Source organism: Myxocyprinus asiaticus, chromosome 36 (assembly GCF_019703515.2).
Source record: "Myxocyprinus asiaticus isolate MX2 ecotype Aquarium Trade chromosome 36, UBuf_Myxa_2, whole genome shotgun sequence".
Taxonomy (NCBI): Eukaryota; Metazoa; Chordata; class Actinopteri; order Cypriniformes; family Catostomidae; genus Myxocyprinus; species Myxocyprinus asiaticus.
Window position 1 is genome coordinate 33440206 of NC_059379.1, and position 26366 is coordinate 33466571.

At 38.5% G+C, this 26366-nt stretch overlaps 1 protein-coding gene across 1 annotated transcript in view; it reads right to left on the bottom strand.

Moving 5' to 3' along the window:
* Positions 1 to 26366, bottom strand: part of pcdh15b (protocadherin-related 15b) — a 423399-nt gene that overhangs the window by 9358 nt on the left and 387675 nt on the right. The window lies entirely within an intron of this gene.

The following is a 26366-nucleotide window of genomic DNA, read 5'->3' on the forward strand; positions in this document are numbered from 1 at the left end:
TCTTTTTTTCACATTGTGTTATGTTGCAGCCTTATGCTAAAATGCTTTAAATTATTTATATTTTTCACATCAATCTACACTCCATAGCCCATAATGACAAAGCAAAACTAGATTTTTGATACTCTGCAAATTTATTAAAAAGAAAAAACTGAAATATCACACTGACATAAATATTCAGACCCTTTACTCCGTAATTAGTTGAAGCACCTTTGGCAGCAATTACAGCCTCAAGTCTTTTTGGGTATGATGCGACAAGCTTTGCACACCTGGATTTTCTGCCATTCTTTTCTGTAGATCCTCTCAAGCTCTGTCAGGTTGGATGGGGACCGTCGGTGGACAGCCATTTTCAGGTCTCTCCAGAGAAGTTCGATTGGGTTCAAGTCCGGGCTCTGGCTGGGCCACTCAAGGACATTCACAGAGTTGTCCCTAAGCCACACTTGCGTTGTCTTGACTATGTGCTTAGAGACATTGTCCTGTTGGAAGGTGAACCTTTGGCCCAGTCTGAGGTCCTGAGCGCTCTTGACAAGGTTTTCATTAAGGACATCTCTGTATTCTGCTGCATTCAGCTTTCCTTCAACCCTGACCAGTCCCACAGTCCCTGCCATTTTGTAGCCAACCCCAGATCTGTGCCTCGACACAATCCTCTCTCTGATCTCTGCAGGCAGTTCTTTTGACCTCATGGCTTGGTTTTTGCTCTGATATGCATTTTCAGCTGTGAGACCTTATATAGACAGGTGTGTGCCTTTCCAAATCATGTCCAATAAATTTAATTTGCCACTGGTGGACTTCAATCAAAGTGTAGAAACATCTCAAAGATGATTAGGAGAAACGGGATGCACCTGAGCTAAATGTCATTGCAAAGGGTCTGAATACTTATGTCAATGTGATATTTAATTTTTTTTCTTTTTAATAAATTCGCAAAGTTATCAAAAATCTGTTTTTTGCTTTGTCATTATGGGGTATGGAGTGTAGACTGATGTAAAAAAAAAATCAATTAAAGCATTTTAGCATAAGGCTGCAACATAACACAATGTGAAAAAATAAAGGTGTCTGAATACTTTATGGAAGCACTGTTGTTATGAGACAGCGTTTCCTTGAGATGAGCTTACGAAGACAATGTTCATAAATCTTTTTTACGGTTTCCTCAAACTCTGAAAAATAATGTAGAACTGTAAAAACAGAGTGTGTGTGTGGATTAGCATGCAGTTAAACAGTAAATTGTTATTGGAAAAAATCTATTTCTGACAGTAAAATGAGTGAATTTCTGCATAACCCTCTTCAAATGGTGAAGCAAATAGGCCATGTTTTGAAAGTAGGTGCAAAATAATAAAAAATATGCTGATGCGCTTAAAAAACATGCTCACCCCGACCAGACATTAATGAAAAATACCCTTATCCTGAGAACACAGTTCAACCTGCCAGTTAAAATCTACCTTCATTTTATAGACTCTTGCCTAAGTGTATGCCAGTCATTTTAGGTTTTAATTTATTCTCTTGTTTACCCAACATTGCTAAAGAATTATTATTATTATTATTTTATTTTTATTAATTATTATTATTATTATTATTTTTACAAAAAACATTGCTAAAGAAAACATTTTTGCAAATGGACATTTTAATAAAATCCTCCATAGTTATATAGATCATTGATCATTGTAAAAAAAAAAAAAAAAAGAAAACTTAATTGGTTAATGGGTAGTTACTTAAACATACATTAATTTTACAGTACAATATTGTAAATGTATTTATTTTTATTTAGACGTGAACAGTATGAATTTTCTGCATAATTAGCAGTAAAATTTTATATTATTTTTAACAAGAGAATACATTTACTTTTTAGGGTAGACTATTGTAAAAATGATGGTGGAAAAACAATAATATGGGACTCCTAGAAGTCCCTGCGTGACCCCTCACATTTCATTATATTTTATTTTAGTATTTTTCTTCTTAGTTTTAATATCAGTTATGGACATTGAGGTGTTCTGTGTTATGTTTTATGTAGTTTAATGTTTATTGCATTATTTTAGTGTCACATGTGTTACCCTGCTGGTGTTTTGTGTTTGTGTGAGTGTGCACACTGTCTCTGCATGTGTAGTAATAAATGCTCCAGAAAGGCCACTCTTGATGAACTTTGTCAATGTGTAGCCTTGTTTTTTTAGAATGGTGTTTATCAGTACATTTTGAGCAAAGTGAAAAGCAGACTTTTATAGTTTCAGAATGTTAGTATGTCAGGTTTCTATCATTTAATAATATAAATGGTAGTGAATTATAAAATGTACAGGCATCAAAATTATATACCATAAAGCCTGAAATGTGGTTGCCGTATTTTTATTTTTTACAGTAAATTTCTGGCATTATCTGTGGAGTTTTGCACCCACTCTCAAATATATAGAGCTGTCAAAATTAACATGTTATCACATACAATTAATAAAAAATGTTAAACGTGAATTTTTTAACTCAATTAGCACATTTATCAATTTTCAACATTTTATTCAGCTTCGTGTGAATTCTAAAGACTGGTTAGAATAGGGCGGAACCTGTATGATGTGTCCAGGAACATTACACTAAGGCTACACTGTAAAAACAAAACATGTTAAATTTGCCAAAATTAACCGTAAAAAAAACAACAAAAAAACAGGGACCATGTTTCAGGCTTTACAGTATGTAATTTTGATGCCTGTTTATTTTACAGTGCATTATCTTTATATTATTAAATGGAATCAGGCCATATGCCAAGCCAGATTTAGACTTAAGCTGCCCACACATAAGTGCCACCATCGTCAGATGAGCCAGATCGTGTCTAGGACAAGAAGACTTTTCTAAAGCAGTGGTAAGCACTAAATGACAATGAAGCTTGCAGGCCTCAGCTCATCATGAATCTGTGTTAACACCTCTCATTCAAAGTATAAAATAAGTCAATGACAATTCTCTAGAGGACAAAAGCTAGACATTGGTCAGCAGCATGGACACACAATGCCCATATTTTCGAGAATCTAATCAACAACCAGTGTATAATCTCAGATAATCTTTTTTTTTTTCTTGTTTGATAAGGTGTTTCACTCGGAAATACATCACAATACGGAAATAAAATCGGTCGCAACTTCCGTTTCATGCAGACTTTAACGATAATATTTGACTTTCAAGGGACTTATTTGTCTAATGTGTATGTAAACTTCTGACTTCAACTGTATATATGTATATTTATGAAGTTTACATACACCTTAGCCAAATACATTTGAACTCAGTTTTTCACAATTCCTGACATTTAATCATAGAAAACATTCCCTGTCTTAGGTCAGTTAGGATCACTACTTTATTTTAAGAATGTGAAATGTCAGAATAACAGTAGAGAGAATGATTTATTTCAGCTTTTATTTCTTTCATCACATTCCCAGTGGGTCAGAAGTTTACATACACTTTGTTAGTATTTGGTAGCATTGCCTTTAAATTGTTTAACTTGGGTCAAATGTTTTGAGCAGTCTTTCACAGGCTTCTCACAATAAGTTGCTGGAATTTTGGCCCATTACTCCAGACAGAACTGGTGTAACTGAGTCAGGTTTGTAGGCCTCCTTGCTCGCACATGCTTTTTCAGTTCTGCCCACAAATTTTCTATCGGATTTGAGGTCAGGGCTTTGTGATGGCCACTCCAATACCTTGACTTTGTTGTCCTTAAGCCATTTTGCCACAAAATTGGAGGTATGCTTGCGGTCACTATCCATTTGGAAGACCCATTTGCAGCCGAGCTTTAACTTCCTTGAGATGTTGCTTCAATATATCCACATAATTTTCCTTCCTAATGATGCCATCTATTTTGTGAAGTGCACCAGTCCCTCCTGTAGCAAAGCACCCCCACAACATGATGCTTCCACCCCCATACTTCATGGTTGGGATGGTGTTCTTCGGCTTTAAAGCCTCACCCTTTTTCCTCCGAACATAACAATGGTCATTATGGCCAAACAGTAAAATTTTGTTTCATCAGACCAGAGGACATTTCTCCATAAAGTAAGATCTTTTTCCCCATGTGCACTTACAAACTGTATTCTGGCTTTTTTATGTCAGTTTTGGAGCAGTGGCTTCTTCCTTGCTGAGCAGCCTCTCAGGTTATGTCGATATAGGACTCGTTTTACTGTGGATATAGATATTTGTCTACCTGTTTCCTCCAGCATCTTCACAAGGTCCTTTGCTGTTGTTCTGGGATTGATTTGCACTTTTCGCACCAAACTATGTTCATCTCTAGGAGACAAAATGCAGCTCCTTCCTGAGCGGTATGATGGCTGCATGGTCCCATGGTGTTTATACTTGCGTACTATTGTTTGTACAGATGAATGTGGTACCATCTGAGGTCTTGGCTGATTTCTTTAGATTTTTAGATGTCAAGCGAGTTTGAAGTTAGGCCTTAAAATACATCCACAGGCTTGACATAATTTTCTGGAATTTTCCAAGCTGCTTAAAGGCACAGTTAACTTAGTTTATGTAAACTTCTGACCCACTAGAATTGTGATATAGTCAATTAAATGTGAAAAAATCTGACTGTAAACAATTGTTGGAAATATTACTTGTGTCATGAACAAAGTAGATGTCCTAAACGACTTGCCAAAACTATAGTTTGCTAATATTAAATCTGTGGATTGGTTAAAAAATGAGTGTATATATACTTCTGACTTCAACTGTGTGTGTGTGTGTGTGTGTGTGTGTGTATATATATATATATATATATATATATATATATATATATATATATATTATGTGTGCTATTTGGATTACTGTCACATTCCTGTCAGCTTGGACCAGTCTGGCCATTCTCCTCTGACCTCTGTCATTAAAAAGCCATTTTCACTCACAGAACTGGCGCTCCCTGGATGTTTTTCACACCAATCTCTTTACACTCTAGAGACTGTTGTAGGTGAAAATTCCAGGAGATCAGCAGTTACAGAAATACTCAATCCAGCCCATCTGGCACCAAGAATCATGCCACAATCCAAATCACTGAGATCACATTTTTTCCCCATTATGAATATTAACTGAAGCTCCTGACCTGTATCTGAATTATTTTATGCACTGCTGCCACACGATTGGCTGATTAGACAATCGCATGGATGAATGTTGGTGCCAGATGGGCTGGTCTGAGTATTTCTGTAAATGCTAATTTCTTGGGATTTTCGCGCACAACAGTCTCTAGAATTTACTCTGAATGGTGCCAAAAACAAAACAAATAACATCCGGTGAGGGGCAGTTCTGTTGATGGAAATGCCTTGTCGATGAGAGAGGTCAACAGAGAATTGCCAGACTTGTTTGAACTGACAAAGTCTACAGTAACTCAGATAACCACTCTGTACAATTGTGGTGAGAAGAATAGCATCTCAGAATGCTATTCTGAGAGGCGGGTTGGCGCTGTTTTGGTGGCACGAGGGGGACCTACACAATATTAGGCAGCTGGTTTTAATGTTGTGGCTGATCGATGTATAGACAAATCAAATAAAGTGGACCAATCACAATTCAGTATGCAAATATTATGATGCTGCCTTCGCTGCTGGTTACATTTAAAAAGACCTCAATTTCAAGTTTATAAAAAAACAAAAATAGATAGCACGCCTAAAACTGATACGATCTACAAAAAAAAGTTTGAATGGAGTCTGTACGTCTTGGCTAAAATAATCATAGAGGTTTAATACTTACTTAGGATTAGGGGTTTCGAATATAGAAAGAAATATCAATACAATGCTTCCTTGCAAGCAATGTAAACATAAGGGTCAATCATCATAGAGACATAATACCGAGACTTCTCAATGTGCTATAGCACACAAATGAAAATAACATGCAAGAGTTGTGCACTGCTGGGAGTCAACAAAATTGGATGTAATGGTGCAGTATCTATCCATTAGGATTATAATGAGTAAAGTAGGAATAAGTTGGGTGTTTGCTGAATTTAATTTGGTGTGTTTCCATTTGAAAGAGGATATGGAGGACATCTCGTTAATCGCACAAGCTATGTCACTCTTATACACGCAAACACACACACACATTAAATTGATTTGACCGGTAATTACAAGCAACTCAGGTGCTTCACAGAGCTGCTAAAGTGTGCAAAGTACACGTAGCTTAGAGTTTTAACCCTCAGGGGTCGAAGGACACGCCGGTGCGTCCTGCTGGATTTTTTTCTTCATAACAGTGGAAACAACTTAAAATACTCTGTCATTTTTGGGCATACAGATAAGTGTAAGACATCATTAGAGACTATAAACGGTCTACTTTTATTTATGTACACTCACAATAACAACAAAAACCATGTGCTTTTGTAAAATAAAGAAAATAAACAGGATGCACTTTCAGCCATCTCTGTCTCCGCGAGCATCTTTCTGAAACACGTCACGTAAATGAACTGAAACTCAGCAAATACTTATCAGACAAACATGAAACATACACTATATTGCCAAAAGTATTCGCTCACCCATCCAAAGAATTGAATTCAGGTGTTCCAATCACTTCCATGGCCACAGGTGTATAAAATGAAGCACCTAGGCATGCAGACTGCTTCTACAAACATTTGTGAAAGAATGGGCCGCTCTCAGGAGCTCAGTGAATTCCAGCGTGGTACTGTGATAGGATGCCACCTGTGCAACAAGTCCAGTCGTGAAATTTCCTCGCTACTAAATATTCCACAGTCAACTGTCAGTGGTATTATAACAAAGTGGAAGCGATTGGGAATGACAGCAACTCAGCCACGAAGTGGTAGGCCACGTAAAATGACAGAGCGGGGTCAGCGGATGCTGAGGCGCATAGTGCGCAGAGGTCGCCAACTTTCTGCAGAGTCAATCGCTACAGACCTCCAAAGTTCATGTGGCCTTCAGATTAGCTCAAGAACAGTGCATAGAGAGCTTCATGGAATGGGTTTCCATGGCCGAGCAGCTGCATCCAAGTCATACATCACCAAGTGCAATGCAAAGCGTCGGATGCAGTGGTGTAAAGCACGCCGCCACTGGACTCTAGAGCAGTGGAGACATGTTCTCTGGAGTGACGAATCATGCTTCTCCATCTGGCTATCTGATGGACGAGTCTGGGTTTGGCGGTTGCCAGGAGAATGGTACTTGTCTGACTGCATTGTGCCGACTGTGAAGTTTGGTGGAGGGGGGATTATGGTGTGGGGTTGTTTTTCAGGAGCTGGGCTTGGCCCCTTAGTTCCAGTGAAAGGAACTCTGAATGCTTCAGCATACCAAGAGATTTTGGACAATTCCATGCTCCCAACATTGTGGGAACAGTTTGGGGATGGCCCCTTCCTGTTCCAACATGACTGCGCACCAGTGCGCAAAGCAAGGTCCATAAAGACATGGATGAGCGAGTTTGGTGTGGAAGAACTTGACTGGCCTGCACAGAGTCCTGACCTCAACCCGATAGAGCACCTTTGGGATGAATTAGAGCGAAGACTGCGAGCCAGGCCTTCTCGTCCAACATCAGTGTCTGACCTCACAAATGCGCTTCTGGAAGAATGGTCAAAAATTCCCATAAACACACTCCTAAACCTTGTGGAAAGCCTTCCCAGAATAGTTGAAGCTGTTATAGCTGCAAAGGGTGGGCCGACATCATATTAAACCCTATGGATTAAGAATGGGATGTCACTTAAGTTCATATGCATCTAAAGGCAGGTGAGCGAATACTTTTGGCAATATAGTGTATGTCTAAAGAAAGCTTAAAATGTCTACTTTTAAATAAAACTATTCAAATTTAAAACAAATATTCTCCTGCAATGTAATCTGTATGAAACTAAAGAGATGTATAGTTTCTCCTGACTCAGCTAATTATCGCTAACGTGATCCCACCCACCCGCAGAGGGCGCTATTCATACGGTAATGTGCTGAGGCGATCAATGCAAACAGTGCCTTAAAAAGCATCAAGTTCATTCACTTTCCTGCGCGTTTGGAAGATGGCACTAGTGCCCGACCGATATATAAAATGTTTTTATGCAACCCATTTAAAATACTTAATCTATTCCAAATCCGATGCTAAATTCCACTGAAAAGGGGCATTCATCTGCGATGTGCTCACCTTGAATTATGATCATTGTACATTAAATATAGAACATGACACGCATTCACTGAATCAACATTAGCGAATATTTAACAGACATATTTATTGAAAACAATTGAATGAATAGTGCAGGATTAATGGAACAACCCTAAAAGCCTGTTCTAAATGGAAATCACCAAGTAAAAGTTACTTAACATATTAAAACAGTCAGGACATTGTTGAAAATAATGAACAGGTAGACTAAGCCAAATCTATGAGAGTGAAAAAAAATGCGCTGAAAAGTTGTGCGTATTTCACAACGTGCAGTCATGTATTAGCCATTGATCTAATATGACAGCTGTTCGGTAAAGAACGTTAACCAATAACAGTTACGATGTAAAAAAATAAAATAAAATAGTAGCTATAGGATAGAAAAAATAGGCCTGTGATGTAGCCTGCAATAAACCTAATGTATTCTAAACATGACGTGCACACAGAATAACAGATAGTTTAACACGTTAAGCAGTCAGCACCTCGTTGAAAATAGCCTTCTTAATCAGCAGATTAAAAAAAATGGCATACCTAGTCTAAAACAGTTATTTTCTAGGCTACTTACTCAAAAGCATAAATTTTTTGATGAGTAAAATTAACACGTCGACATGGTCTGGTGAAAGACGGGACTTGACTCACCTGAGGCGGCTATCCTGCGCTTGAAAAAGCCTGCTCAGCGGAAAAATAACGTACAAGCATGCACAGATTTAAAGAAGACTCAAATGTGAAGACATCCTTAGGGACTTTCAAACATTTGGAAAGCCGATTCCCGCACTACCGAAGTGATTTCCTAACTACTTTACTGAGTTTGCTTGTCCAGCGAGAGGACATTTTCCTGCGCGCGCCGCGAGAGAGAGGGAAGAAGCACGCGCAGCCTGAGGTGAAATTAAACTCTATATCTGCTCCAGATATCCTCTTTTTTAAATAATATTTGTATTATTAATTCTATTTAAAATATGTAACATTAATATGACAGTAATTTAAGTGCAGCCTCTGTACAAATATAAAGCCAAACGTAAATGTGTAAAAATGATGATCAGTTTAATGGGGGGAAATATTAACCGACTAGAAATTCCAGTGTCGACTAGCAGCATCAGAACCGTTTAGTCGACTAGTCTCGCACATCCCTAGTATTCACCAAACAGTTTTGTTCAGGATTCACAGTTTGGTACCCTCTTCAACCGAACAATTCCAGTCGTTGCATTTACAAAATGTAATATTTAAAAGTCTGGTTTTCCAGACATTAAAATAGGATGCGTAATAAAAGTAGATTTAATAAATAGTATATTTGCCCTGTGTAAATAATAATATATAGGAACTGTATCTAAAATAAATGAGGGGTGATAAATACTAATACAACTGGCTGGAAAAATAGACATTTATTCATTTTAATATCCTATATATTATATTTTGAATGTGTTGAAACTTGACATCGGGCGACGCACCCTAAAAACGGCACCGTTAGAACGGTTTCATGCTGAAGAGCCGCTTAAAAGTATGTTTTTTTTTCTTCTCTCTCGTAAATGTAAATGAGTGTAAATGCCAACATCATCATATATGTCGAAAGGACTGATGCCTGTCAACCAAAACATGAGCTCATTGATGTCATTAAATGACATAAAAATGACTTTTTTATTCCATCAGTTACTCCTGATCGGAGGCTGCCCTATATATTTAGTTTATATATATAGGGTTATGTCCTACATAAATGTTATGGTGCAATTCACAAATATTTAGTAGAGTGTAAATTGTGACTTAGTGCCCATTTACGCCACAACTAGTCTAAGTTGTAACGTATGTATAGTTGGTGCAACCGGCCCCTGATGTTTATTTAGCTATTTATTTTATTTTTTATTTATTCTTTATTTTAATGGTCAGCCATTGACTGATACTAAACAGTACTGATTTTTATTTAGCTATTTATTTTATTTGAATTTATTCTTTATTTTAATGGTCAGCATTTGACTGATACTAAACATACAGTACTGATGTTTATTTAGCTATTTGTTGTATTTTTATTCTTTATTTAAATGGTTAGCAATTGACTTATACTAAACATACAGTACTGATGTTAATTAAGCTATTTATTTTATTTTTATTTATTATTTATTTTAATGGTCAGAATTTGACTGATACTAAACATACAGTACTGATTTTTATTTAGCTATTTATTGTATTTTTTATTTATTATTTATTTAAATGGTCAGTAATTGACTGATACTAGAAAGTACTGATGTTTATTTAGCTATTTATTGTATTTTTATTTATTCTTTATTTAAGTGGTCAGCAATTGACTGACACTAAACAGTACTGATGTTTATTTAGCTATTTATTGTATTTTTATTTATTCTTTATTTTCATTTCTAGAATTTGTTGACAATGTATAGTAATAATGTCAAATGTTCTTTGATAAAAATATTTAAGAAAGTAGCCTTCTGAGTACCTTTGCATAGTCATATCGGTGCAAAATCGGTGCACAATCCACATAGAAAAGGTCTGTTTTCATTCCAGCTCAAAAATGAGCTATATCGGTCACCATATCGTAATCTGTGAATTTTCCCTCTCTAAAATCCCATATCGGTCGGGCTCTAGATGACATGCTACACAGGTGAGGAAGCTCCTGGATAGTGATGAAGAGTTCACATTTTCCTCAGAAGAAGACAGGACTCCGACGATGAACGTTTGCATTTTGAAGAGTGACTTGATACAATTTCGGATGAGTAAGTCATTTAGATTTACTTACATTAGTTGACATGCTATTTTATATAAACATGTACATATTTTACTAGTTGGACTATTTCCAGACTTGCCAGCCAGAACTCAGAGTATTGAAATTGGAAATATGTCCTAATAGGCAAGTTTTCATAACATTTAAATGTTGTTTCGGCTAAAGCAGGTATTTAAATTGTATGCTGTATGATATCAATATGATATGTAATATGATATAAAAATAATATGAATGTTTAGATTATATTTTAACTAGTGTTTATGCTGCCTCATTATCATCAACGAAGCCTGTGCTTGCAAATATCTATTCGGGTGTAAATGTGTAAAATGTGCTGTAAATATGCCCATATTAGAAAATAAGCTTATTAGAATGATTTCTGAAGGATCATGTGACACTGAAGACTGCAGTAATGATGCTGAAAATTCAGCTTTGATCACAGGAATAAATAGCATTTTACAATATATTCAAATAGAAAACAGTTATTTTAAATTGTAAAAATATTTCACAATATCACTGTTTTTGCTGTATTTTTGGATCAAATAAATGCAGCCTTGGTGAGCAGAAGAGACTTCTTTTAAAAACACTTAAAATCTTACCAATCTAAAACTTTTAAATGGTAGTGTAGGTCTGAAGTTTTTAAGTCTTTATGTAAAGAAAATATATAGTCAGATTACTTCTTTAACTTAAACTTGATTTTGTGAATAAGCTACAAACAATACATTCAATCATTAAGTCTCCTCACATTCATTCTCTCTCAGGGGAGGGGACTTTGTCTCCTCAGGTGTGAATCACATCAATATTCATGATCATCCACGCCTCCTCGCATATGGCCTTTCTAACACTAAAAGTGTCTTACAAAAGTTAAATGACTATATTGTTTTGTATGAATGAGTGATCAGGATGGTTTTCACATAATTTTGTAGCAAAAACTCTAGGCTACAAGATACAGTTCTCAAAAGTCTTGTGAACAAATGTTTAGTATGTGTTATATGGCCTTATTTCAGTGACTTAAAATGTTTGTTTTTTCATAAACCACGCATAAACGTTATTTTCTCAAAAATACAAACGTACATACATGTTGCTCACATATTATTGTAGCCCAGTTTGTGCTGAATACAGTGTTATCAGACTTTAGACATTAATATGTTTTTAAGCAACTGAAAAAACGCACAAATGTCAAGGCATGTCAAAACTTATCTAGGGCCCAAAACACCCTCAGACCCCAGAGGGTTAACATTTGAAACAAATTCGGTTCTCCTTCAGTGCCGAAATATCTCGTTTAGCAGAGACAAGACACTTCGGAGCAAATGGTTGCTCTGAGAGAGATAGAGAGAGACACAATGTTCTAAAACTGCTGTACTTGAAATATACATTTATGGCAGTGATACAAGTTTTGCACACTGATGACTGTCACCTTTTAAAGTGCAGCATGAATTGACATTTTGTCACTTCTGCATTAAAAATAACAGAAGGTTTTTTTTTTCATAACCTTCTTTCTTGTGTAATCAAAGCAGTTACTTGACTCAATTTGAGCTATGTGGCACTCCTTGAAAAGACTTAACATCTTAAATCATCAGGTTTCACAAAGCCAGCATTTGCACTGCAAGGCCTAATGCACAGATCTGATATTTTGACAAATCCAATAAAAGATTTACATAAACACAATGCCAGACAGAAAAGTGCTGGATCTGTGCTGTCCAGTAGGTTGTACAGATATTGGTCCATGCTGTATGGTTCAGTTGAATTGCAGTTTCATCCCCCTTTTGGTGTGTTTGGCATCCCATTCAGCTCATGATGCAATAACTGGAATAGGTAATTCGACATGCAAACCCTAAGGACTTCGAATTAATAAAATAAACTCTTATTGCAGGGAGTCACGTGACGCATGCGAGGTTTGGACGTGTGAACGGCGAGCTCTTCGCACTTTGATAGTTTTGATACTTTTTGGGTCATAAACCGGTGAGATTCGATACGCACTGATCCATAACTATTCTAGGAAGGCAATATGTCAAAGAATTCAAAATCCTCGGGCTCTGGAGACATTAAAAGACACTTACGTGCTCAAGCTGATGCCCCTCCGGAGGCCTCGAGCCAGGGACTCGATTTGGCCAGAGAGGTGAAAGAGATTCAGCGAAAATTGCTGAACGTATCGGCAATGCTGACGAAGGTCGTTGCTGACTTGGAGGATCTTGCAGCAATACGTCGATCAATCACGGCCATGGAGACAAAATTCACTGAGATAGTTACAAGAGTGGCGGATGTCGAGAAATGATTATCTGGAGTCATCGGTGAGGGAATTAGCTGCTAATCCGCTAGCGACCAAGGCGGATTTGGAGTGCGTCTGGGAAAAATTGGAGGATATGGAGAATCGTAACCGACGGAATAACGTCCGAATTGTTGGAATTCCCGAAGGAGCAGAGGGTCAGAATATGGTGGAATTTCTGGATGGGCTCTTTCCGAATCTGCTTGACATAACAGGCCATAGTCTGGAAATTGAGCGAGCTCACATAAATTTGTCCAGAATTGATCGGGGCCTGTCTCCGATCCAGTGGATCAGAGACAGGCCCCGATCAATTCTGGACAAATTTCTGAGATCATCCGATAAAGATCTTGTGTTACACAAGGCGAGGGGTAAAGGAAGGCTTTCAACAAGAGAGAAACATGATCGATTCAAGGAACACAAGAAACTCTTACATCAGCGGAAGGTCGCTTTTGCACTGATGTTCCCGGCCAAATTGAGAACAGATACTAAGGATGGCCATAAAGTATTTACAAGTCCCCAGCAAGCAATGTCCTTCATAAAGTCAATGACTGATTAAGTTATTTTGTGGTCCTCATGCTGCAGCCAAGTGAGCCTGACTCACTGAACATCTCCTTGATCGTCCGAGGAAGCTGAGCGCCATTTTTGTTTCTTTTTGTGCTGGTTCCACCTAGCGGCTGGAATTTGTTTTGTACTTTCAGGACAGTGTTGTGGATGAATCTGCATGTTCTTTGTGCTTACACCTCCTATTGGCTGGACTTTGTTTTGTGGAGTATTTCTTGCAGGACACTGGAGTGATTAGGTCATTTGTTGCACTCATGTAGCAGCTGAATGGGCCGGCTCACTGAACATTCGTTTGACTGTCCGAGGAAACTGAACAGCCTTTTTTTGTGTGTGTGCGTGCTGGTTCCGCTAGAGGCTAGAGTTTGTTTTGTGGAGGAACACACCTTCGGGACAGTTATGTGGATGAATCTACATGTTCTTTGTGTTTATCCCACCTATTGGCTGGAGAATGTTTTATAGATTATCTTCTGTTGTGTAATTCTGTTTTACAAAAGATGTATAGAAACACCATACTTGAGCATTCCGATGGCAAAGTTGTTGCGGGGACTCTCGTAGGCGTACATGGACTGTTTGAGTTTAGAGGGATGGACGCCGGTTGGCGCTGTTGTGCACAGGGTTAATGCGCAAGTTTTCCTTTTTCTGTTTGTTTGGTTTGGGGGGAGGTTCGGGTTTGATTGTTGCATTGATGTGGAATATGGCCTTTATTTTTTCCAATATGTCAAAATGTCAAATGTTAATATGAGTGGATTGTCTCTCTCCACATCAGTTATTTATCTTCTTAAACATAAGAAATATGATATAGTGTTTATTCAAGAAACGCATCTTTCCCCACAGGAAGCTGAAAAATTTGGGAAGATATGGGGTTGACATGTTTTCTTTAGTGCTGGCTCAAGTAACAGCTTTCACCCTAATTGTACAGAGGGGTTAAGAGTCATTACACTGATAAGCATCTACAATTCAAATGTCTCAAACAGATTAAAGATAAATTAGGAAGAGTCATTATTGTTTTAGCAGAAATTCAGGGGCAAAGTCTGATTTTGGCTAATATTTACGCACCTAACGCTGATGATCAGGGCTTTTTGATAGATCTTGAAGGGATGTTGCAAGCTGCTGGCACCCCTCATGATATAATATTGGGAGGAGACTTTAATCTTTTGATGGACTCAGTCCTTGATCATAGTGAAGCAAAAGTGTGTAAGCCCCCTAGACCAACACTGACGCTTCACAGGATGTGTAAAAATCTTGGTCTTACACATATTTGGAGACTTTTGAACCCATCCGGTAGGGACTATAAATTTTTTTCATCAATCCATAAGATTTATTCTAGAATAAATTTTTTTTATATCTAAGTCCCTCATTTCATCAGTTGTTGATTGCTCAATTGGAAACATTTTATTCACAGATCACACCCTGGTGAGTTTAGAGGCATTGCCACATATGGAGAAAAATAAATCATATAGTTGGTGCTTTAATGTATCCCTTTTGCAAAATCCTGAATTCCAACAAATGTTAAAGGCTGAAATCAGTGTTTATATGGAGACCAACTGGTCCTCAGTATCCTCTGTGGGCGTGGCTTGGGAGGCACTTAAGGCGGTTCTTAGGGGTTGGATCATACAGTATGCCTCATTCATCAAAAAATCCAAAGCACAAGAACTCGTTGAGTTGGAAGGGAATATTAAAAGTGCTGAGGCAGAGCTGAAGCGCCGAATGTCGTCTGATGGCCTCAGAGAACTGACCCAATTGAAATATAGATATAATACTATTTTGTCACGGAAGGTGGAGTTTTGGCTATTCAGGGCAAGACAGTCATACTTTGAGTTGGGGGACAAAGCAGGGAAGCTTTTGGCTAGATATATAAAACAGAGAGAGTCTTTTTCTACCATTCCCTCAGTGAAATCTGCTGGTGGTGAAATATTTACCTCAGCCATTGATATTAATAATGCTTTTAAATAATTCTATCTTGATCTCTATAGTTCCACATCTTTGTCTACTGATAAAGATATTAGAAACTTTGTGAAACCATTAGAAATCCCTAAACTGACGAACGAGCAAAAAAATTCTCCTGATTCTGAGATAACCTTGGAGGAGCTGGGCGAGGTAATTAAGGCCTTGCCTACAGGTAAGGCTCTGGGGCCAGATGGCTTTGCCACTGAGTTTTTTAGATCTTATGCTACAGAATTGGCTCCACTTTTGCTAGAAGTTTATACGGAATCATTAAAGAATGGAAAGCTTCCAACAAACATGACACAAGCCCGGCTCAGTCTGATTCCTAAAAAGGACAAAGATCCAAGCCAGTGTAAGAGTTACCATCCAATTTCTCTGATCCAGCTAGACGTTAAAATATTGTCAAAAATTTTGGCTAACCGATTAAATAAAGTTATGACATCTCTTATACATATAGACCAGGTGGGGTTTATTCGGGGCCGTAGCTCTTCTGATAACATTATGCGTTTCATCAATATCATGTGGTCAGTGGCAAATGATCAGACTCCAGTCGCTGCCATTTCACTTGACGCCGAAAAGGCGTTTGATATGGTAGAACGGGATTATCTTTTTAAGATTTTGGAAATGTACGGGTTCAGGTATACATTTATTGGATGGATTAAGTTACTTTATAGACACCCAGTAGCGGCGGTACAAACAAATGGATTTCCCCATTATTGTTCTGTCTTGCCCTGGAACTATTATCAGCCACGATAAGAAAGGAGGATGATTTTCCAGGGGTGATGGTGGGAGGTGTGGTGCATAAACTTTTGCTTCACGCAAATTATATTTTATTATTCGTCTCCGACCCTACTAGATCTATGCCTCGTCTCCACAGAATTATTCATTCCTTTTTTATGTTCTCAGGATACAGAGTTAATTGGTCTAAATCCAAAGCTTTGGCTCTGACAGCGTACTGCCCGATAACAGCTTTTCAGCCAGGCGCCTTTCAGTGGCCCAAACAGAGCATTAAGTATTTGGGTATTTTATTCCCAGCAAATTTGTGTGATTTAGTTAGAGTTAATTTTGACCCTTTAATAAAATTGTTTTCAAGCGATGTGGGCAAGTGGGCTTCATTACATTTATCGATGATTGGGAAGGTTAATGTTATTAGAATGAATTGTATTCCAAAATTCAACTACCTGCTACAGTCTCTCCACATATATGTCCCCTTCTCTTACTTCAAGCAATTTGATAGCATAGCGAAGTCCTTCCTTTGGAATGGTAAACGTCCCAGATTACATTTCAGTAAGCTGCATATGCCAAAGGTGGGCTAGGCCTACCCAAGATTTTGTTTTATTATTATGCGTTCGGTCTCAGACATTTGGATCATTGGTCACTTCCACCTGAGAGAGCCCCTCCCTGGTTTTGTACTGAACAGGAATTTCTTGCCCCTATTTCGCCATTACAAAGCCTTTCTATAAAACTAACTGGAGAAATTAAGGTGTCCAGAGTGTTTAATTCGGACATTTATTTAAATGTTGCCTCGAGCATATAGCTGAACCCAAAATTATGTATTAATAAGTCCCCTTTCTGCTGGACAGAGTGGATAGTGAGGGGAGTTACTACACTCGGTGACCTATATGAGAGCAGAATGTTGAGATCATTTGAAAATTTGGTTCAACATTTTGGGATTCACAGATCTCAGTTCTTTAGTTATTTACAGCTGCGCCACCTGCTCTGTACTATTTTTGGGAGTAGCATACACCCACCTAAAGTGGCAGACACTCTGGGAGGGGTGATTACTGCTTTTGGAAAAAGTCATGAGGCATCAGTGTATTACTCCCTACTAATTCAGAGTCTGGGGGATGGAGCTTTAACTTCTAACAAGAGACTACGGGAGAAAGATTTAAACTTGATATTGGAGGTGGAAATGTGGGCTAGGATTCTAAAAAACATCAAGTCTGTGTCTAGAGACACAAGGGTGCGCCTTATGCAATTCAAACAAATTTTACATCGATTCTATTGGACCCCCTCTAGATTGTATAGGCTTGGTTTTAAAGACACACCCACCTGCTGGCAATGCCAATCAGAGGATGGAGACACAACCCATTTCTTTTGGTGGTGTGTTAAGATCCAAGAATTTTGGTTGAAGGTTCAGAGTTTTGTGTGTGACGTATCGGGCACTCGAGTTTAATTTTGCCCAAGACTCTGTATTTTGGGCGATGGGGCGGCCATCAATATAGAGAACAGACACATAAAGAGTTGGGTCCTAACCAGTGTCTTGATTGCCAGACAGATAGATTTAAGTGGTTGGAGGTCGGCTGGAGCGCCCTCATTCCAGGAGTGGTGCTCGGAGATGGGTAGGGTGGCGGCCTTTGAAGAAGGGTCATTTAGAAGACTGGGGAAATTGGACTTGTTTGTGGGGAAATGGGGCAGGTGTAGTTGTCAATGTGTGTGGTTATTATATATATATATATATATATATACAGGTGCATCTCAATAAATTAGAATGTCGTGGAAAAGTTCATTTATTTCAGTAATTCAACTCAAATTGTGAAACTCGTGTATTAAATAAATTCAATGCACACAGACTGAAGTAGTTTAAGTCTTTGGTTCTTTTAATTGTGATGATTTTGGCTCACATTTAACAAAAACCCACCAATTCACTATCTCAACAAATTACAATACATCATAAGACCAATAAAAAAACATTTTTAGTGAATTGTTGGCCTTCTGGAAAGTATGTTCATTTACTGTATATGTACTCAATACTTGGTAGGGGCTCCTTTTGCTTTAATTACTGCCTCAATTCGGCGTGGCATGGAGGTGATCAGTTTGTGGCACTGCTGAGGTGGTATGGAAGCCCAGGTTTCTTTGACAGTGGCCTTCAGCTCATCTGCATTTTTTGGTCTCTTGTTTCTCATTTTCCTCTTGACAATACCCCATAGATTCTCTACGGGGTTCAGGTCTGGTGAGTTTGCTGGCCAGTCAAGCACACCAACACCATGGTCATTTAACCAACTTTTGGTGCTTTTGGCAGTGTGGGCAGGTGCCAAATCCTGCTGGAAAATGAAATCAGCATCTTTAAAAAGCTGGTCAGCAGAAGGAAGCATGAAGTGCTCCAAAATGTCTTGGTAAACGGGTGCAGTGACTTTGGTTTTCAAAAAACACAATGGACCAACACCAGCAGATGACATTGCACCCCAAATCATCACAGACTGTGGAAACTTAACACTGGACTTCAAGCAACTTGGGCTATGAGCTTCTCCACCCTTCCTCCAGACTCTAGGACCTTGGTTTCCAAATGAAATACAAAACTTGCTCTCATCTGAAAAGAGGACTTTGGAACACTGGGCAACAGTCCAGTTCTTCTTCTCCTTAGCCCAGGTAAGACGCCTCTGACATTGTCTGTGGTTCAGGAGTGGCTTGACAAGAGGAATACGACAACTGTAGCCAAATTCCTTGACATGTCTGTGTGTTGTGGCTCTTGATGCCTTGACCCCAGCCTCAGTCCATTCCTTGTGAAGTTCACCCAAATTCTTGAATCGATTTTGCTTGACAATCATAAGGCTGCGGTTCTCTTGGTTGGTTGTGCATCTTTTTCTTCCACACTTTTTCCTTCCACTCAACTTTCTGTTAACATGCTTGGATACAGCACTCTGTGAACAGCCAGCTTCTTTGGCAATGAATGTTTGTGGCTTACCCTTCTTGTGAAGGGTGTCAATGATTGTCTTCTGGACAACTGTCAGATCAGCAGTCTTCCCCATGATTGTGTAGCCTAGTGAACCAAACTGAGAGACCATTTTGAAGGCTCAGGAAACCTTTGCAGGTGTTTTGAGTTGATTAGCTGATTGGCATGTCACCATATTCTAATTTTTCGAGATAGTGAATTGGTGGGTTTTTGTTAAATGTGAGCCAAAATCATCACAATTAAAAGAACCAAAGACTTAAACTACTTCAGTCTGTGTGCATTGAATTTATTTAATACACGAGTTTCACAATTTGAGTTGAATTACTGAAATAAATGAACTTTTCCACGACATTCTAATTTATTGAGATGCACCTGTATATATATATATATATATATATATATATATATATATATATATATATATATATATATATATATATATATTATTATTATTATTATTGTGTGTGTGTGTGTGTGTGTGTGTGTGTGTGTGTGTGTGTCTATAATCATGTATGACCACTGGGATGTTGTTGGGGGCCAGGGTGGGGCTGGGGGCTGAGGGTTGGGAGGGGGAGGGGTAATAGTGGGTGTTAATTGTTGATTCTGTGTATATATGTTTTGCTTTTCTGTGTTCAATATGTGAATCAATAAAAATTGTTCATCAGAAAAAAAAGAAGAAAAAAAAACTCTTATTGTGCATGTGTAAATGATTATATGTGTGTACTCCCTCCTTGATTCACAAATAGGAATTCCTATGCATTCACTATCATTACCTGAGAGACAAGTGATAATTTATCATGTATTTATTATTGACGAAACCTTCCGAATGAAGAAGGAAATTAGTTATGATTGATGAGATTACTGAATATCATGAGATCTGTATTTTAAAACTGCCCTAACCGATCTTATAATCTAATGAGTTTTTGCTGTTTATGCACATGCAACAAGATCCAATCTGTACCACATATCGGTGGAAAAAAATGGAACTTGAAGACAGTAAATGTGGCCAAAAATGCTGTGCTGACTCAGAAAAAAAGAAAGAAAAGAAAATGAGAGGTGAGCACATGTAGTGTGCCTCAGAGCAAAGCTTTATAGAGGATATTTATCCCATCCAGTGACGGTAACTTATAGCCCAATATTAGAGCAAATTAATAAGATACTGTAATTCCTATGAGTAAATAACAGTCTTTTGAATTCTAAAACACAGTTTATAGGGGTAAAATATAAACCCTGGCTTAACTAATCTAAATAATAAAACATATTTGCACAACTTTTACAGACCAATTAAAAAATGCTTATTTTACAAAAACAGTAAAGAACAAACACTTGAATATTGTGTTACAGTAAGATGAAACACAATGATAAACAAAAAGCAAAGATGACAACATTATAGTGATGATAATTTTAAGGGCTGTTCACACCAGACACTTTAATTGTTGGTCTATATACTAATTTTGGGTTCAAGTCCACCTTAGTCGAGTCCGAGTCAAGTCCGAGTCACTAAACAATTGAGACTGAGTTGAGTCCGAGTCCAAAAGGGAACGAGTCTGACTTAAGACCGAGTCCATAACAGGCAGAGTCTGAGTCGAGTCTGAATGAATCTGTTCATGAATCTGAATTTAAATTGTAACCGTAAACTCAACATCAATATTTTAAGCTTATTTTAACTTTCACAACTAAGAAAACACAATTGTCAATATAAATGTAACAAAAACACCTTTATATTTTATGAATAGTTTCCTGCTGAACAAACTTGAAAGTGATTTCAGAATGAGAGCATATGCTTTAGGTGTATGAAGACAAAACTCTCCTTCAACACACTTCTTAGTGCATTCTGTTGACATTTCAGTTATTTGTTGCTTTTTCCCCTCCACTCAAATATAGACTAAAGAAACTGAAAGCTGCAATTATTCATTACAACCGGAGTTATAATTTTTTTTCGAATTTTAATTTTGTTTTTTATTTCTACTTCATTTTCAATTTGTCCTTTCAGTTTAATTTAGTTTTATCTAAAATTATCCCTATCTAAAGAAATAATACATAATGAGAATTATTTTGTCTCTATCTGCCAACTGGTTTGGGAAAATAATGAGTCAACAAAGTAGTACTCGCTGAAAAGTTACACTACTGACAGGGTGACATAGAGTTCAAGTGCTAAGCGCATGACATCATTACCATGGTAACCAGATACATTTCAGTTGATTTGCTGAAGACTAGAATGTATCATCAAATCAATGTGCAACACAACAAAATTGATTTTCTTCTCTGCAAACGATACCAGAGACAATATTGGAGAAGATTTAATTTAAGAAGAAAAAATCAGGGGGCCTGGGTAGCTCAGCGAGTATTGATGCTGACTACCACCCCTGGACTCGCGAGTTCGAATCCAGGGTGTGCTGAGTGACTCCAGCCAGGTCTCCTAAGCAAACAAATTGGCCCAGTTGCTAGGGAGGGTAGAGTCACATGGGGTAACCTCCTTGTGGTCATGATTAGTGGTTCTTGCTCTCAATGGGGCACGTGGTAAGTTGTGCGTGGATCGCGGAGGGTAGCATGAGCCTCCATATGCTGGGAGTCTTTGCGGTGTCATGCACAATGAGCCACATGATAAGACATGCGGATTGACTATCTCAGAAACAGAAGCAACTGAGACTTCTCCAGCACCACCCGGATTGAGGTGTTACCGCGCCACCACAAGGACCTACCAAGTAGTGGGAATTGGGTATTCCAAATTCGGAGAAAGGGGGATAAAAAGAAAAAAAGAAAAAAAAAAGGAAAAAAAAAAAGAAGAAAAAATCAGTGACCCTACCAAAAACCAGAACTGTCCTGTGTAATAAATTGGGACGTCTGGTCACCCAATCTATAATTCAATTATAAACAAAACATTTTGCTGCCAAAATAACTTCATACTTCATTGTGCATTTTATTGTGGAAAAACTGTAAAGAACATATTTTAAGCAGCTCGTCAATGCTTTTAAAACAGAAAAACAATAAATAGGTGCTGTTTATCTTTTTTCAGAGTTGCAGTCTGCTTTAGCAATAAAAATTTTTTTCCAAACTATTTAAAAAGTTACAGTTAATTGATCAAGGACCAGTTCAAGCTGACAACACTGCGTGGACCATAAGAGACTACAGATGCCTAAACGTGTGGATACATTACACCTAAAAAGACTTAATAGTCCAATATTAATAATATTTTTCAGATTTTTTTTTTTTTAATATGTTGTTTTAGTAAACTGTGAGAGACATGATGTGGGTAACTTGACTTAATGAAGTTCTTAACCACGATAAAACCACGATGCAAGCACCGTCTTGGCTGCACAAATGCTGTGTGCAATTTTACCAGTTGTCAGGTCCCCTGCTGTGTGAAACTGGCTTGTAGTTTCTAGTACATTGGCTACATACCTGTCTTTATGTGTTCGTCATGCCAGCCACCTCGGTAATCAGTGTTATACAGAAGTCTCCGTAATAACATTCAACTGTATTGGTGGACTGAGTGTGCTGCTCTCAGGTGTGTTTGCTCAACATGGTGAAACAAACTCTGGCTACGTCTACGACATCAGGGGGTGCTAAAACTGCTTGCAGACAGAGTGTCCATTTATTTCTGTTTTGTTATTTTTATTTATTTATTTTGTTCATTGCATCATAAATCAAATGCCATGGACTCAAAAAAATCCCAAAGGCCCGAGTCAAGTCCAAGTAAAAATGCATCCGAGTCCGTGACAAGTCCAAGTCCATTAAAACTGGTATGAACTCAAGTACCCCAACTCTACTATATACTAATATGCAAAACTCATGTCTTCGGGCATTACAGTGGTTTTTTTTTAGCATCTCATACCATAAGCAATGCACATTTAAGATGCAGTGACAAGCTGTGCAACAGATCAATGTCAGTTTTAAAACAATGGACCAATCAGATGAATCTGGAGGCAGGGTATAATATTTACATATAGACAAGAGTATTAAGTGTTTATATTAGCAAAGGTGTATGGAATTTAATATGCCTATAAGCAATCCTTCTGTTTAATTTAGCTGCGCTCTGGCTACCTGTCTCTTAATGCTAGAATGTTTAGTGTGAACACCCCCTAAGAAAGAAATAGCAACATGGACAAAGAGAGTGTCACAGGACAGTGGATTGAGATGGGAAGCGTTTCTCCAGCTCTTCCACCAATGAGTTCATGTTTGGATTGGGCTGTGGTGGTGGGGGTGCTTCCTGTATAGGCTCCACCTCTGATTTGACAGACACTTGTGGTTTGGGGACAATCTTTAGAGGCTGCTGCTTTTTATCTATTTGACTGTACATGTTGGCAATGGATTTCTCTATATCTGCTATGTTCTGGATGTTCTTAAGGATCCCCTTGAGTTCCCTCTTGGGAGGCTCTGGCTCGGATTGTAGCGGAGGTGGTGGAGGCCGTGAGGACACTGGTCGGAGGGATGAGACTGAGGGAAGGGCAGGAAGGACGAATGGAGAAGCAGTCATGGGACGGGAAAAGGCCGGGGATGGAGGTGGAAGGGGAGGAGGAGGTGGAGGTGTGGCATGGGGAAGAGGTGGAGGTGTGGCATGGGGAAGAGGTGGAGGGGTTGGAGGCTCAGGTGCGGACTGAGGTGGGGGACTAGAGGGAGGTGGAGTGGGTGATGGTGGTAGAGGAGCAGGTGTATCTGGAGGATCTGGAATGATCTCCACATTGACCTCGTAGGACTCTACATCAGGATAGCTAGCAATTCTGCTGTACTTCCGCAGCACCGGTGGTGTGGGCTTGTGACTGGGTGGAGGTGTTCCATCAGTCTGGGTGATGATGATGGCTGGGGGTCTGCCGTTATGTCCCATAAGTGAAGACTGCGGGGTCTCGAAAACAGAGAGAATAATTTCTGAAGAGAGTGATCCACGAGAATCCTGGCCTTGCCTCTGTCTCGTGTCCTCCAGGACCTGCTGCTCAAACTGCCTTGCCTGCTCCTTTACCGTCAGCTTGGGCTCTTGGTCTTCATCTACGAGCCCATCATACCCATCAATCATCTCCTTACTGTCCTTGAACTCGGACTTCGTCAGCTGCAACTCCCACTGAACTGGGTCCATGACCACCTTCCGGCCCCGCAAGACATCACTGGTCTCCCACTTGTGCAGCCTAGTAGGTAAAGTCCAGGACTGACCTGAGCTTGAAGATGGGAAGCGCACGATGGACTTTCTCAGACCTTTAGTGCAGGGTGAATACATGCCCAGAAGGTACCTCTGACGTTGGTTTTCAGGGCCATCATCATGGTACAGGGGGTTGGTAGTAGTAAGGGGGTTGTCATCTGAAAGAAAGGTGATGTTGCTCTCCGATTTGGGCAAGTTGTTGAGCAGGATACCATTAGCAGTAGACTCCTTGTGAGCAGTGATGGCACGGGAGGCAAATGTGCTAATGAGACGCTGGCGATCGCTCTCCTGAAGAACACACCTCTTAGCCCTGCTTTCAGTACAACCGCAAAAGAGACAAAATTCGGCTTAACAGAAGATGTGAACAGCAAGGTAGATGGGAGTTGGGAGAGGAGAAGCCCACTATGAAAAGCACCTACTTGATTGACTAGAGTGCTAACAACACAGTGCAAGCCAAATCCTACACAAACACCCAATACAACAAGGTTTCAGTAAAGGCAATACAGTTACTAGCTAATATCACACTAACCCAAACCACTGATCAAGAGTAAGATTCCATAATATAACCATTTATTTTTCACAACGCTAGGCAACTAATTGCAAGAAAGGAATCTTCAACAGCTTGTTGACAAACACTACAAGTAAAACCATAAATACAAATAACTTTAAACCATTGTTAAAGTAAACTGCGCATTATTTTTTCTGTCCACAACAATTGAAAAGACAGATGTCTGTCTACTTACTTTGGTCTGATATCCAAGAAATGAGAAAGAAAGGACAGGAAGAAAAGATAAATATGCAAGCGATATTACAAATATGTAACAGCATGATAGTATGTTTGTGATGGTCTTTAAAAAAGGAAAGTAGTTGTTCAGCAACCTGGCCCTCTCAGTCACAGTGAACACGTGGGAAGTAGGAGGGATGCTATTATGTTTACACACCAGGAAAAACAAACAAACAAAAAACTATTATTCCATTTGCTAATGATGAGAGTAAGAGAGATGGTGGACAATGGTTAATTAGTGGCATCTGAAATAATAGACATCTAATTTGCGTTGTTGTATTTATTTTCCTGTCCATTGGGAGTCAATGGAAGCTACTATGATAAAAAGTTATGAAATTTGGCACACTCACAAGAGAGATTCTCAACTTCTATCATGCAAGTTTTGGGTTCTAACTACAACCCTTTAGCATCAACAGTGGTTAAAATTTCAATGTACATTTTAGCTAATAACTTTTTAGCCACATGCTCCTGAAATGAGATTTGCCACAATTTGGAATTTGGTGTCATTGCAAATGTGCCCACAGAGTATGTGAGCAGTTTAGGCACAGCACCAACTACAGTTTACAAAAAATAATATATCAAATCATATAAAAAATCATATATATGCTCATCGCCTTCGTATTATTTTGCATGTCTTTTGGTTCTATTTAGATTCCATGGGTAACACAAAGCACAGTAATACCCATTTTTCCAACATCTGCCATTTTGAATTAAAGTGAAAACTGTGTTTTTCACTGTTCCTCCCACAAACTTTGTCTAATCTTCACCAACTTTGGGTCAGGTGATCATCAGACTATGCATAATAAAAAGGGTCAATTATATTATTATTCATATCCCATTATTCCCCATTATTATATCCAATTTTTAATTTTCCAAACCGATTTTCTTTAACTTGCAAACAAGTTTGTAAAGACTCTAAACAGGTTGTGAAGCTGTATTTGGTGATAATTTTGCTTATGAAATGAAACTTAGTGACCTTGTGACCATGTCCTCAGGGTACCATAAGAGTTTGTTGATGGTGAAAAGTTATAGCCCTATTTTAAAAATAAATCTGGTTGGGCCCTTTGAACTTATTGTCATATAATCTGAGGTCTGCTATTCTTTGGATCATCCTTAAGGTACAATGTGTCCACTGCTGCTGTGCTTGCCCACATATTTGCTGCTATGTTTATGACTGTTTTTGTGCCAATAATTAATGACTAAATATATATGTGAACAACAAAATAAAGG